The sequence below is a fragment of the Zonotrichia albicollis genome, chromosome 4 (assembly GCF_047830755.1).
Source record: "Zonotrichia albicollis isolate bZonAlb1 chromosome 4, bZonAlb1.hap1, whole genome shotgun sequence".
NCBI lineage: Eukaryota > Metazoa > Chordata > Aves > Passeriformes > Passerellidae > Zonotrichia > Zonotrichia albicollis.
Window position 1 is genome coordinate 58,108,309 of NC_133822.1, and position 15,520 is coordinate 58,123,828.

Here is a 15,520-nt window from a genome sequence, read left to right on the forward strand (position 1 = left end):
TGATTTTTAATGCCATAAATTTTCTCTGCAAACACAAGTTCCTCTTTTCAGCATCAACTATAATTTTCCTCTGGCTGACCATGAAAAGAAGTGGTTGCCTCAGGTAATTATGTGTACAGGAAAAAATTCTCACTGCTTTCTGAATATCACCAATAACCCGTTTAAATGATTTACTGCACCTTGTAATTGGTTCTCTGAAAATATGAATATTTTACTGCCACTGTGGAAACTCTCCACAGCATCTATAATAGTGACATTCTACAGGACATGATTAATGAGTTTTATTTTTTGTTCTGTATAGAAGTAAGATGTTCTAAAAGTATTTTCTTTTAGCAAACATGCAATAAGATCATAATGTGAATCTGGTCAATGTATGAGAGTTTTCTGATGGACCAAGCAACCAAAATAATGCAGCAAATGTTAGAAACAAGCTAGAGGAAACCCATTGTGCACAAGGCACAATCTTATCTTGTTATATATGTTGCCATCTTATTATCATAAACGTCTCTATAGCTAATTTGGGAAGGAGGAATTAGCCTGTCTCTGAGTATATGATGTGAGAGCAGGAAAGCAGAGAAGAATGTCTCTGAAAGCTAAAGCCTACTTTACTGTAGTGGGTGCCCTTGAAATTCCTTACAAATTTATGTGGGACAAGATGCTACAAAGGTGAGTTGAGCCTCTTGGTATTCTGGGCAAATGTAAGAGAAAATCATCTTGTTAAAGTGTATGGGAACTGAGATGATGCTAAACACTGAGTTAGTCACTTGCCCTGGGAAGTTTGCAACCTTGACAAGATATGTTGCTATTTTTTCTCCTTGCTTAGAACAGAAAAAATAGACGATGATGAAACAAATCTTTTCTGTTGAGCACTCTTTGTGCTGTTTTAAAAAACATAAATCTAATTTCTAGATCACATTAGGAAGGATTCTTAAATGGAATTAATAATAATGTGAGCAATTTCCAGTTGTTGGCACCCAATATAGTTCACAGTCCTGGATGAGGCACCCATGCTCACTTTTATAATGCAGGGAGAGTGCTTTAGAGAAGGGGTTTGCTATAACAGAAATACAAAGGAGAGTAGAATTGTTTGCATCCTGCCTATGACAGGCACTTAACTTCTCTGAGGCAGAGGTGGGAACCACTTTCATAACAAGGAACTGAACTTAATTATTTTCAGCATTCAAAGGGAAATTGTTTATTCCAAGAGATGAGTGGAAGTGCAACCCTTAATGTCCTTTTAACCACAATACAAGCAAGTGTACTTATGAAGGTATAAGAGACTTAAACTGACCTTAGGGCTTTGTTTTAATGACAGCAGGAGGTGGCTCTGCGTTGGCTTTACCACTATGCCCCATGGAAAAAATCTGAATTTGCATTTGCTAATTATTTACAAGCTAGTTCATAGCCACATATGCCTGTTCTACTATGAACAGACTGTCTGATTACAGTAATCTACAAAGCATTAGAGCATTTAAAGGAAAAGGCAAAGGCAGGGGGCTCATGGAAAATAAGGAGAAAAGACAATGGAGGATAATGCATGACAGATCATGCCAGACCAACCTCGTCTCTGACATTGCTGACATAGCAAACATCGTGGAAAGAGGAAAGAGAGAAAAATCTTAAAGGATAAATTCACCTGCCCCTAAACACAGTTTTCTGGGGATGATAGTGATGCCCAAAGATTTTTACCTTTTCCACATATTTGGAGCTTTGTAGATTTTCAATATATAGCTGTATAGTTTCTAGCCCTTCCTTACATTTCAGAATAGTAGTTGCCCTTTCTCACACATCATGTCACCTTCTTGAAGTTCTGCTTAGTCTTATTTTCAAGAAAAGAATTTCTAACAAGGTCATCCTGTTTTGCAGCAGCATTTGGGAGACATAACAAGACACAGGGCTAAGAAGAACTTGGAGGGATTCCAATGGGGCAGGTCCAAGCGTGGGTTACCAGGGTTGGATGTAATTGCTAGATATATTAATTAATTGTACTTTTAAAAATTGTGAAAATCTGATGCCACATGTGTGCGTAGCTATAGTTTGTGCACCAGAAAGCTTTCATTAAAAGGCTGCCCTTTATGTTATCAATTCTAATATTTGGAGGGGTTTTCTTCCAATTCTATGCAACAACAAAGCACAACAAAAGAGCTGCAAGCAGGTAAAAAACTGACAAACAGGGAGACTGCTAAAAAGACAGCAGGGTTGCTGGGAGAAGGTAGCTATCCTCAAGGATAGGTCTTGAGGACAATTATATGTAATGTTTTTATTGGTGACCTTGGCACAAAGAATACCTGTGCCCTGATAAAATCTGCTGATGACACAAAGCTGGGAACAGCAATCAATACAGAGAAGCATCAGAATATCATACAGGAAGAGCTGTATGACCTTGGGAACTGGAGTGGTAAGAAGGATAACATGTAGTATCAAGTACAAGGTCATGCAGCCAAGGACTGGGAAGAAGAATGACTGCCATAAACTGGAAATACAACAGGTACAAATAGGAAAGGAGGGCAAACTTGCATGGGTTAACTATAGAATAAGAATGCCTATGGGCCACTTAAAGAATATGCCTGTCAAAAAAGTACATGCAAAGTGTTTCCAGTCATGCTAGAAATGGACAAAATCTTTACTCAAAAGTTTGAAATTCTTTTTTTTTTTTAGTGTATTCAAGTATGCACATGCAAATTACCCTAAAAAATGAAAACTAAATAGGTGCTGCAATGAAAGAGGAGTCTCAAGATATTTATATGCCCATGAGCTAGTGCCAGTTTGGGAGGGGTGCAGATTTAGTAATTACCAAAAGGTAGTATCTACTAGGTGTTTGCCTGCCTGCACTCACTTCATGGTAAGTTCAAGTTAGTTTTTCTTCATTCTCACTGAAAGATAAGCTGTCTTGAACTTAGCAAGAAAGAATATTATGGAAGAGGTCAGGAGATAGATAATGATATGTATTTATATAAAGGCATGAGTTCTTCTTCAAGTAGTCAAACTATAACATAAGTTACTTTGCTTAATCTGACCAAACAAAATTAAATGGATTCAAGATGATAGGATTGTGTTTGTAAATATGAAAGTAGACATCATATTTGAAGAGATGCTCTTTGAGTTAAAGAACAAAGTACCCTCAATATCTAATATTATTTGATTAGCTGTATTTTGAATAGAAATTATTAAGTAGTTTCTGATCACAGGAAGGGAGAGTGGTCACAAACTCCCCAGTAAGAATACTAGAAGCAAAAAAAGTAACTGGTTTTTGAGATACAACATGAAAAGGTTTTCTTAATGACTGTCAACGCTGTGTTTGTTAGCAAGGAGTTAGCAAGGTGTTCCATGTATGTAAAAGGTGTGAGATGGATATTTGGGTTGTAAGAGAGTCTCAGGCAAAGAGGCAGTTCTCTGGCAACCATTCCTTCACTTTTCTGCTCTCCTAGTACTTGATTATGGCAAATAAAGCCTTGGTGCAGTGCACTTCTGTGTTGTTTTTCTGCTATTCTAATCCTGTTCCCAAATGTCTTACAGTGCTCTTGAGCATTGTAATGAAAAGAATAGATGACTTGAGCCTGTTTGACAAAAATAGAACCTCTGTCTATTAATATCACAGTGAGTAAATGAGCAGTGAGTGTATGACTGAGTACAGATGAATTTCAGTGTTCCCTCACATACCAGTGTGTTTTTCTCATTTATATTTTCCATCTGATTTTTAAAACATAACTATAATGAATCTTCTTTTTCCTGTCCCACTGCAATAACAAAAATTGTTAAGATGGTGACTTGTTAGACTGATATTTATTAAAATACCATAATAAAATTGTGCACAACTATAAATAATATAAAAATAAATAAAATATGTTTGATAATTGCATACATCGTTCCAAAGAATGACCAAATGCACTTGGGTAGCATGAAGATAATATAAAAATGGGAATTTCCATAAACACAGATGAAAATCAGGTGCTTACATTCTGTATGCAGGGTCTCTGCCCTGGAAGTAGACCAACAAGAAAACTTGGCAAAGACAACCATAAAGATGTGTTTCTAACAAGTGTAAACAGCTGGGTACACAGTAAACAGTTATCTGTTGGAGCTCTTTCCACCCATCGTGTTTCCATGGATACAGCCAGACAGTAAATTACCTTAAGGCATATATTTTTGATTGTTTTTAATAGAGACCTCAGTCTGGGAAAGCAAACTATTATCTGCTCAACTTTAGTCACAGAGCTAGATTACGAAATAAAGAAAGTGAAGGCAAAGAACAGATGACTCACATGACTTCCAAGATGCCTGAAGAGAGTTGACACAAAATGAACACAGGCTACAGACAAACTTTGAAAACAAATGGGACTGTTTAATCACAGAGAAAGCTTCAAACACCTCAGCAAAATTATGGACCAAGAAGCAGGAAGAAATGCCTGATACTTATTGCTGGCAGTCTCAAAAGAATAAAAGCAAGCTGCTGAAAGCTCAGCACACTGTATTATTTCTCCTGACTGCTTCTTCTATGAAGATCAGAAACATGTTACTTCATGCTTCATTTTCCAATTCTTATTGGCTGAATGGTAAAATTGTTAAATAGTATTCTGTCTTTTTTTTTTTTTTTTGCATTTATCTGAGTTTGTTAAACCACTGAACTGATGGTATATTGATATTTTGAATTTTGTTTTCATGAAACATCAAAAATATATTCAGTATTTCCCATGGTGGGGTTTTTGTAAAGGTTAACTTGCAATTTTTAATTACATTAATGGAAATGTCTGAAAATTTATCTGTATTTCTACATTTTTAAATTACATTCTCATAGTTACAACATATGGTATTAAGAAATATTTGGATTAGCAGAGACTTAAAAGCTCTTTCATTGTTTCTCTGCTATTTGTTTATTCACACATAGCTTTATAGCCCAGTTTCCACCAAATCCATTTTGATAAAAATTTTTGACCAACAAGGTAGTAATGACAGTTTGGATCAAAGTGATAACAGATAATTTGGTGATAAGCAATTTAACTTACCTTCTTTAGAAAGAAATTTCTGCAACACAGCTGATGGATTTCTTTTCAAATAAGTCAAGAGCACTCAGCATCAGAAAAGAGGCAAAAAATTTAGATTGCACATTTTACTGTTTTAAAAAACTTTTTGTGGCATATTATTTCTATCTAATCCTTGTAGTCTAAAACTTAATACTTGCAATTAAGGGAACATTACCAAAGTAAGGTCAAATCCACAAAGCTTACTAACAGAATATTTTAAGCTATAAATGTTAATCTACCAAATCAGTCTGTAAACAACCTGATAATTAAAAAATAATGTGTGAGTGGCAGTTCTTGAAATTACTGAAAATCATGCATTACAATTTGATATTTGCTTTTAAAATTTTCTGTTTCTATAAATTAAGTACTAGGCAGGATGAAGTTTTAGCTATCAAACTAAAAGTTTTACTCCTATATCTTCAAGTTATAAAACCCTACAGAACTAATACATGAGAAGTGTTTTCCTAGAGGAACAGATAGGCTGTGCCTGAGCTAGATTAGATAATTGTAGTGCTTCTTAAAGAAATATTGCTCCTTTCTCAGTAAGGAGAAACAAAATTCTGGCTTTCTCAGTAAGGTGGGGTCACAAAATGTATCATAAATCAGTTGGGCCTAAACAAAATTTGACACTGTTTAAATTGAATTGACTCATAAGCCACAGAACAATTAACAAGAAAAATGACAGAAGATATTTTAATTTCATTAGTTTCTGGGTAAAAATGGCTGTGAACTTCTGAAGTTATTCTATTGAGAGAAGGGGTTTTTTCTAATTATGATAAGGCATTTGGTGTCAAACATTTTAGTAGGGCCTGTAGTGATAGAAAAAAGCTACAAAATTTTAAATTAAAGGAGGATAAATTTCTACTAGATATAAAAGATTTTTTTAAAAATGAGGGTGGTGAATCAGTGGTATGGGTTACCCACAGAGGTGGTAAATACTCCAAACTTGGAAACATTCAAGGTGGGGCTGGATGGGGCTCTGAGCAATCTGATCTAATGGAAGTTGTCCCTGCCTATGACAGGGAGGTTGGACTAGATGACTTTTAAAGATCCCTTACAGTAAAAACAATTCTATGATTTTCTGATTAATTTCTGTTCATGAGTCCAGGAGTTAATTTATAGATTTAAAATAATCATGACAAAATAAAAAAGCAAATTTTTTTCAATTTTCTAAAAGTGCAGTATTGTCATTCACCTACCGGTAGAATTTAAAATATTGAGTTTTGACCTGTGCTGTGTGTGCTGTGGTCAGTCTGTCGTGCTGGGACTCAGGAATGGTGCCAGAAGCTCTCTGGGGGAGCCCAGGCTGGCACAGAGGCAAGGCAGGAGCTCGCAGCACTGCTGTGGTGTCAGTGCTGGCACTGCTCAGTCCCACAGCACTGGTGCAACCTCCATTCCCAGCCTGCCAGTGAACTAGAATTGCACAGCTGCAGCTGGTCTTGTGCTCTGGGCAGGAAAAATGATCTCTTAAAATCCCTTTCTGACTACAAAAGTGCTTGCTAGAAGCCTTGTGATATAATGTAAAACTGTATAAAACTGTTTACTTCATTAAAATTTCTGTTGATAAAAAATGGACTAACTCATTCTGGCACTTCCAGATTAAAGCATTTGGTTCCTGCACAAGACTTCATTGAACGTCCATTTGTGATTACATTGCATGCAAGATTTTGGTGCAGGGGTAGACTGAATCTGTAAGAGATGACCCAGGCTTCCTACTTGACCCATTTTTATACTTATTTTTCCTTTTGAAAATTCTTTATTCCACACCTTGAGAACTAGGGACAATCCAAGACAAATTTGCATCAAGTGCACAAAGCCCCATAGGATTCCAAGTTTCCTTTGTAAGTCATTGGGAGATAATTTTGTCTGGGGAACCAAGGATGACCCTGGAGCTCAGAGGATTTCAGAAAAACGTGGTGGCTCTTACCAAGAAGCCAGTGACACAAGCATGAGGAGTGCTGAGGGAGGGAAAGAACAGGTCCCTTAAGATATTTTAGCATTCTAGTCACAAGCTTATTTCAATATGCTTTGCATACTCCAAGATCTTCTATGCAGAGTCAGGATTGAGCCAGCCAGGGGAAAACTTGGCTTTTACACCGGTGACAGCTGTACCAGAAATGTCCTTCCTTGCATTTTAAGATCTACTTGGCAAGTTTGTACTCATGTTTCTGAGGTTGAAAGGTCTTTCAATTTTATGATGAAATGGTTAGTAAGATGATATTTTTGACAAGAAAATGAACACAAGCAGTGTCTGCTAAGCAAGAGCTTTGTGAAGCACAGCCATTGTGTGATGTTTGTCCCAAATGGGAGATTTGTTTTTGCATCTCAAGACAAACATAAAAGACAGAAAGTGTCAGGAAAAGGGCAGTTTCCTCTGAGAGGACACAAATCACCACTCACACTGATTCTAAAAGACTGAAGAATACTTTAAATAAAATTTTCAAATAGTAATTTTAATTTATATGCGATGGATAAAAACACTTTGAAAATATGCTTCTTCCTATGCAGTGCTTGAGTTCTGACCTCGCTTGCTGACTTGAGGCTGGGGCTCCTGGCTGAGACCCTGCCCTGCCTGCCTTGCTCTGGTCCTCAGCCCCAGTTTCAGGAGGAGCCTGGCCTGGGCGCTGCATGCAGCCTTGGCCCCATGGCTGCCCACAGTTCCAGTTTGACCTCCAAACCCTTTAGGGAGCTGTGGTTGATACATAGCTGCAGTTCCTAACAAATATAAGCTCTTATTACAAAGTTGGTTGAATATGTACTCATTTCAGAATATCTATTTCTCAATGCAAAAAGTAAAATGTATTCAAATGTGGTCAGATCCAATAGAACAATTGAAAAGGAAATTTTCTTATCCCTCATAAATTATGCGCAATTTAAAGGTGCTGTATAGATTAAATTATAGTGCTTTCATGCAGGAAAATTTTAGAGACAAATATAAAAGGTAAAAAGACTTCATTCAAATTTACTCCAGAAGTGTCTGCTTCCGTCTGTTTCAGTTTTGAGAGCTCATGTCAGTTTTCTGATTCAAATTAGGCATAGTAGTGTTTGCATTTAATTTATGTTTATGTGGAACTTGGCCACTGAAAGCTAAAAAAGTACAGCTTCTACTGGAAATCTGCAATGAGTGAGTGCATCTATTATTTTTAGAATCCATTCCTAAGCTGGGTTTGATAGGAGCTCTTCTGTCTGCAGGTGCATGCAAACATACCTAGCCAGATACAAAACACCAACAGCAAATGTGACATTAACAGCTCTGAGCCTTTTTTCCATATCTCTGCTAAAACAAGAATTTCACTTCCTAGGTACAGCATTCCTGTGGAAATCAATTTATGGATCCAGCAAAAATAACCTCTCTCTGCTGAATACAACACTGTTTAGTTATATAGCTAAAAATGTGTCAGGTCTAATTCCCCTCTATTTTAAGGCTCCTCTGTGGAAACTTTCAAAGACTTACCAGGATAGCAATCAGAACTAAATTTTAGAGTCTAAACAATGAGTCAAGACTAGTTCAGGACTGGGATTCCTTCTCTCATTGAAAGGGGAAGGCAGGACACAATGGGGAAGGTGCTGGAGGAAGGACAGCAGAAAATCAGAGGAGCTGATCAGCAGCTCATGGCAAATCTTTGGGAAGAGGCAGCTCATGGAACATCACCACTGTGCTCCACACATTGACTATGCCTTCAGGAGCAGCAACCAAGTACTTGCCAGTGCTTTTCCAAAGACATAGTAGGGACAGGAAATTCTGCAAAAGCCATTACCCCGTGTACATGTGAGAAATGACACAACTTCATAATATTTAACAGTGATGATGATTAAGAAAAATGGATGTTACTACCTGGTTTTAGACACCTGCTAGTTCTAATTACTGTGCCAAGTAGCAGCAAGCCTCTAAAGAGCAACGCTTCAATGAGCTGCATTTTTCTTTTGGCAGACGTAGAACCAGCTGATGTCTCTTTTCACCTTAGCAATATCCAGTTCAGTCTGGCTGCTCCCTGAAGTAACATAAACTGTGGCACCTGTGTGCTTCAGCTTATTGGTAATCAAAATACCCACCTTAATCACAGCATTCTTTAAGCATTTGCCTTTAAATTTTCAGAATGGGAAATGTAATACAGCCTGCAGAATATTTCATAGTTACTTAGTCCACTGGGAGGATTTATGGGCACTTTATGTGGTGATGGCATTAAACATGAGCTATTCAAGCTAGGTCTGTGAGCCAGGGAACTGAGAGGATTTACTGAGGTTCACCATTTAAAAGGGAGAGAATGAAGATTAACACTGGATTCAGTACAAAGGATGCTTCTCTCTTTTATGTTCTGGGAGATCATACAGGAGTTGTGGATTTAGTAGCTTGGTTCTTATGAAACTTCAGGCGTTGAATGCTGTAATGTCTCTGTGTTGCTTGAAAATATATTCTTGGATATTTTGGACTTTCAGCATATTCCAGATGTAGTATTAGTAGTGGTATATGTGTATGTCTGAGAATAATGGCTGTTTGAGCAACTAGAAAATGTCAAGATAGATAATTATTCATTGAAAAAAGGCACAAAAAATCTACAATGGATGCTATTCATATGATATTGTTTAGACATTTATAGAGCTGGCTTAATAAAGGACTGTGAATAAGCAATGCAAAAATTGCCAAAATTTACAATGACTTCTTTATGAAAGATATTTTCCCTAGCTGTAAATAGAATTTGGATCTAAATCATTGCCTCAGAATGCAATATGAATACTGAAAATGAAGGGATTGTTTATATCCACTGCCCTGATTTTATCACTTGAGTACTCTAGATAAGGGACTGAATATACTAAAGAAGCAAGTGATAGGTATCTAAGGAGAAGTTTAAGATGGACTTTCTAAGTTTATATTTCTGACTATGATCCTTACTCCACTATTGTTACTTCTTGGCCTCCACAGGTACTATATTTTTCATTTTATTGTGCCTCAGGCACTATAGTTAAATTTCTGAATGGATCCAAAACTGCCCTTATCTTTTTGAAACAAAAGGTTTCATTGCCTGACAAGAGGAAAATGAAGTCTTCCACCCTCTCAAATAGACTCTGTCAGCCATTCTTGGTATAATTAATGAATTAACATATTGGTAGGTCCAAGTAAATACAAAAGAAAATGAACTATCATGCTGGAAATCTTCTATGTAATTTATTCAGAGTGCTAAATGAGAAACTCTCAGGCTTCAGCATCCTTCTAGGTCCCAGGGCATTTAATGCATTTTTTCAAAGTACTGTGCTTCTAATGCCTGCAGAAACAGTGTTGTGCTGCCTTACAGTTCAATGCCTGAACCTTGTTTGTGGCCAGGCACGTGGACACTAAAAGAGACTCTTTTCCGTGTTAACTATCTCTTACTGTGTGTGCTGCAGCCCTTCAGATTTACAGTGAAAGTGCCCAGTTGAAAAGAAAAAGCAAAGAGTGTCACAGAGTCACAGCATGGGGTTTCACATCCTTGCTCATCTTATTTTTTCTCTAAGATTTTAATTAATACCAAGAGGATGTATAAAAATTTAGCCATCAGTTATTTTTAGTTATTCCAGGATGGTACTTTGACATCCTCTCTTGCGGTAGCTCTTCCAGTTCAATAATATTAAAAGAAGAACCTGAATTTTGTCATCCCACAGTCCTGGGGGACCATAACCTTTTTATTACCCTGAGATTCAGCTATTTGTGACCAAGAGTTCAAGGTCCAACTCTGATACAATGAACATGCATAACCTTGGCTCAGACTTCTGAGGAAGTCCTGGAGGCCCTCTCTAGCCATGTGGATGACAAGATGATCAGGCATAGTCTGCAGGGATTCACTAAAGTAAATCATGCTTGACCAAACCGATCGCCTACTATGATGAACAAACTACCTGGATGGATGAGGGAAAAACAGTGGATATCGGCTACCTCAACTTCAGTAGGGCTTTCAACACTTATCTCTCACAATATCCTCATAGGCAAACTCAGGGAGTGTGGACTGAGTGAGCTGATGGTGAAGTGGATTGAGAACTGGCTCAGCAGCAAACCCCAGAGGTCGTAATCAGCAGCACAAAGACTAATTGGAGGCCTGTCACTAACAGAGTCCCCCAAGGTTCAATACTGGGACCAGTTTTTTTAACTTATTCATCACTTACTTGGATTCAAAGGGGCAGATGCCTCTTCAGCAAGCTCACTGACAACACATAGCTAGGAGGAGTCCTGGTGGCATGTCCTGGGGTGCATTAGGAAGAGCACTGAGAGCAGGACAAGGGTGGTGATCCTGCCCTTCTACTCAGCTCCATGAGGCCACATCTAGAACTCTGTGTCCACTTCTGGGCTCCTGGAGAGGGTCCTGGAGGACAACAAAGAGGAGCAGGGGCTGGAGCATCTCTCATAAGAAATGGCTGAGGGGACTGGGTGTGTTCAGCCTTCAGCAGTGATAGATGAGAGGGAACCCCACTGATGAATGTCAGTACCTGAGGGAGGTGTCAAAAGGATGGAGCCAGGCTTTTCTTGGTGATGCCAGGCAATGGGACAAAAGGCAACAGGCAGAAACTGATGCACAGAAAGTTCCACTTGAATATAAGGAAGATCTTCTTTACTATGCAGGTGACTGAGCACTGGAACAGATTGTCCAGAGAAGCTGTGGAGTTTCCCTCACTGTAGATATTCAAGAACCATCTAGGCACTATTGTGTGCCACGTGCTCTGGGATGACCCTGCTCAAAAAGGGAGGATGGACCAGATGACCCTTTGTTGTCCCCTCCAGCTTTATCCATCCTGTGATTCGGTGACTGAAATTCTGTGATTGTGATTGCAAAGTGAGGAAGTGGTGTAAGAAAGGCCATGGAGTCATGCCATGCATAACCAAAAAAGGCAGAAATTTGCGAGATTATTGAGACTGGGGTTATTGGCAGGTCAAGGGTTCAGTAGGAGAAAACCCAGCTTGGAAAGACAGATGTTTTCTGAAGGAAAAAAACCCATGGATTTGGAAGATGGCGAGTCAATAGCATGGGGGGTCTGCTCTTGGGACCAGTGGTAGTCAGATTTTCCCCAGCTAACTGATGCCTACTGGTTCAGCAAACTTATTTTACTGGGGTGTTGAGCTCATTAATTTTAGACATTTTTGGTGTTTATTAACAAATAAATAGCTATTTTATATTTCACCTGATGTCTAACCTGTTTGCAAAACCTTTTGTTCCTGAAAAACCTCACTTAAATGATGTAGAGTGATCTGATGATCACACCTAAATCCTCCCTGGGAAAGTCAATGCAGCAGTGTTAAGTGAAAAGACTTGAGACTGGAGCTCTAGTTTGATTCAGAAATTTGAAACCCACTCCCAGGGTAGTGCACAAGCTGGCTCAACTCTCAAAGAAATCTGTCTTGCTGTCTCTTGTGGACATATTTGCAAGAAAAGAGTCAGCTTCACAGGATCCCAGCTGGAGGAGATGTGGAGAGTGCCAGTCAGACACTGCAGCCAAACATCTTATTCCTTAAGCATAAATAGTTCCTCATACATATGGCTTTGAGGATCTTTTTTACATTCTTGGTACCAGCGCTCCAAAGTTCCTTTGAGAATTTTTTTTCTCTGATCTGATAATTGTTTATATGTATGACTTGCCTTAAGCATACAAGGAATATTTGTACAATTTAAGTAACCTACATGATTAGAATCTTTACTGAATGAGAACTGCTCTATAATGAAGTTGTTATTAAATTAAAAGCATAATTTAGCCCAACCAGTACAGGGTCCTGCAAACTTAGGTGAGTTTAAATGTCTACTTGACAGCTAATCCTTCCTTTAAAAAAATTTAGTTTGTGTGCCTTAACCAAAATACTATTAAACACAAGGTTTCTTTTCTTTTCTTGTATTAAGGCAAATTCACTGCTCTGAGTCACTACTTATTTCAACAATGAACTGGATTTGACAGCCAACATGTGTTAAATATCTGAAAATAAGATTGCATGATGAAAATGCTGTTATACTCCTATCTGTAGTAACATTTGTGGGCACCACTTTAACCAGGAAAATTACAAGTTATTACTGAATATGGGATAAGGTGGCCATTTCTAATTCCAGTTACAATATGGTGTCATGCATGGGTATGAGACTCAAATGGCCTTTTAATAAGTTTATAATTTGGCTATATCTCTGAGCAGGCTTAAAAATTGATCTGAAACACAAAATTCTTATTAATTTTTTTAATGTTGGATAAGCTTGGAACAACATTTATTTATTAGAGTTATAACTGTTGGGTTTATCTGGAACACTTCACAAGTTTTCATTATTGGATTTTAACTCATAGCTAGACTTCATCTAAATGGTAACCTTTCATTATCACTGTTACATTGACTTCTCCAAGCCTTCAAGGCATAATTGACCTTTATACAGGAAGGAGGGTTTTCTTTTCTCTGTATTATAAACGTGATCCATAAGTGTTATTAAATCATAATGAGATTGATTGACCTTATATTCACAAAAGAAGAAAACACACAAGATGGAATTATAGAACTATCTCTACCTTTTTCTTACTGTTTGTCCATAGAGCTGTTATATGTATGTTGTCATTGTATACTTTTGTATGCAACATGGGTCAAATTGTAATCTGGCATTTGGAGGAAAACATCAGAGATGTTTTACGTGCTTGTATATTTTGAGAGACCCGAACAAGAATTTAGAGAAAGAAAGCCTGATATTTCATTCTTTATTTGCTTAAAGATAAATTGTATGATTGCTTTTCTTTTTTTCATTTCAAAACTGCAGGTATATTAACAAACAGGAAACCACTTCAATTTGCATCAAAAATTCTTCTAATTTTCTAAAATTATACAGTCATTATAAATTACTAAAGTGAAACATATTATTTTAATTTTCTTTAGTTTGTGTACCACTGAATGTTTTTTATATTAACTTCTGGTCTGTAACCAAGTTTGCTTATTAAGAAACATTATTTTGGTTATATGATAATTGTAAAACAGCTGCTAATAGTTTGTATGTAGAAATTTTATTTTTTCCTTGTAAAAGCTTATAATGATTATCATTAACCATGTGATAAGTCATCCTATGAGAAAATTATATTTTATATTTTTTCATTTACTTCCCCCTCTCCCTCTTTTTCTTACGTGTCTAGATTGCGCTTAAGCTCCTTTCAACCCTTCCAATTTTGTAAAAAAAAAGAAAGTATTCCTTTCTTCAAATTTTTCATTTGATTTATTTTTGTGAGAACTTGTGCCCACAAAGCACACGCAATTGCTTTTCAGAAATCAAGGTTGCATCAGGACCACTTTCTAACCTCAGTGTCTGGGCCAAGGCTTGGATGAATGCCAAGAAGGAGCACCACATACTCAGCCTTTTCTGGTACTTTTCCTCAAGATACTGGTCACCATCAGAGACAGGAAATTGAGCAAAAAAGTCCTTGGATTGGAAGTTTTCCAGTGATTTATCACTTGGCTGAATTTGCGTAAGTTTTCACAGGTCTGATAAAATTTCATGTTGCCCTTTTGAACTAACTCTTCTGCCTGATGTCAGCTGCTGCCTTGGAAGCACGAGGTCAGCAGAGGCTTCCAGTGACACTGCCAGGCATCACGCAGGCAAAGCTGTGTATTGCATCTGCTCTCACCATCAGAAATGACTGCATCTTTTCCCGGAAAAACTAATTGGACACAGGCATCACCCAGCATGACAAATTTCCAAAGATGAGATCTCTGTGCCCTTTCCTTGTCTGTGATGCAAAGTGAGCACAACAGTGCTAGTAGGAGTGAGGGATGCCATGGACTCAAGGTGCTCACTGATTAGTCACACTTGTCAATATTTGATCTGGCCTCCTTTGATGTTATCTTCATCACAGATGACAGCATAGGCAATAAAAAACCTTTCCTATATGAAATCTGAATTTATGTGGCCATGTCAGTTCAATTTTCTGAAACCACAGTGTCAGGTTGCATTCTCATCTTCTGCCCCATGTAGGCTGCATCAATTCATCATCCACCTGGGTGAATCCAGAGGAGGTGTTGTGTATCTGTGCCTTTCCCTAACTGGACAGAGTAGCCTAGGACCAAGTGCTGGACCATTTGGACACAATAACCTATCAGCTATTCCTTATCTCCTAGAAAGGAAAAAAGGCAGCTTTTTGGAGGCCTGCCATTGCCAGAGGCTCAAGAGACTCCAGGTTAGCCCATCTGGACTTGAGGATACACATGATATATATTTTTTATATCAAGAGGCTTGTAAACTGAAAAACATGTAGTGATTCAAATGCACAAGACCTTTATTTATTGAGAGCATGGATGACTCATCAAGAATGTTCACCATCAATTTTCTTTTGTATTCAAATCTAAAATGAGTTTCTATTAAGTGTATTTTATTAGCAACATCTGACTCTTATGTCAGCTACTCAATTAAGAAAGGCCTTTTCCCCTCTCTTAGGTTAATTGTGTTTTCCATTGCATTTAAAATATCGTGGTTTTTATAATATTAAGGTTTTGTTAATGTTCTGAAATTCAGATCAGTTAGTCCAGG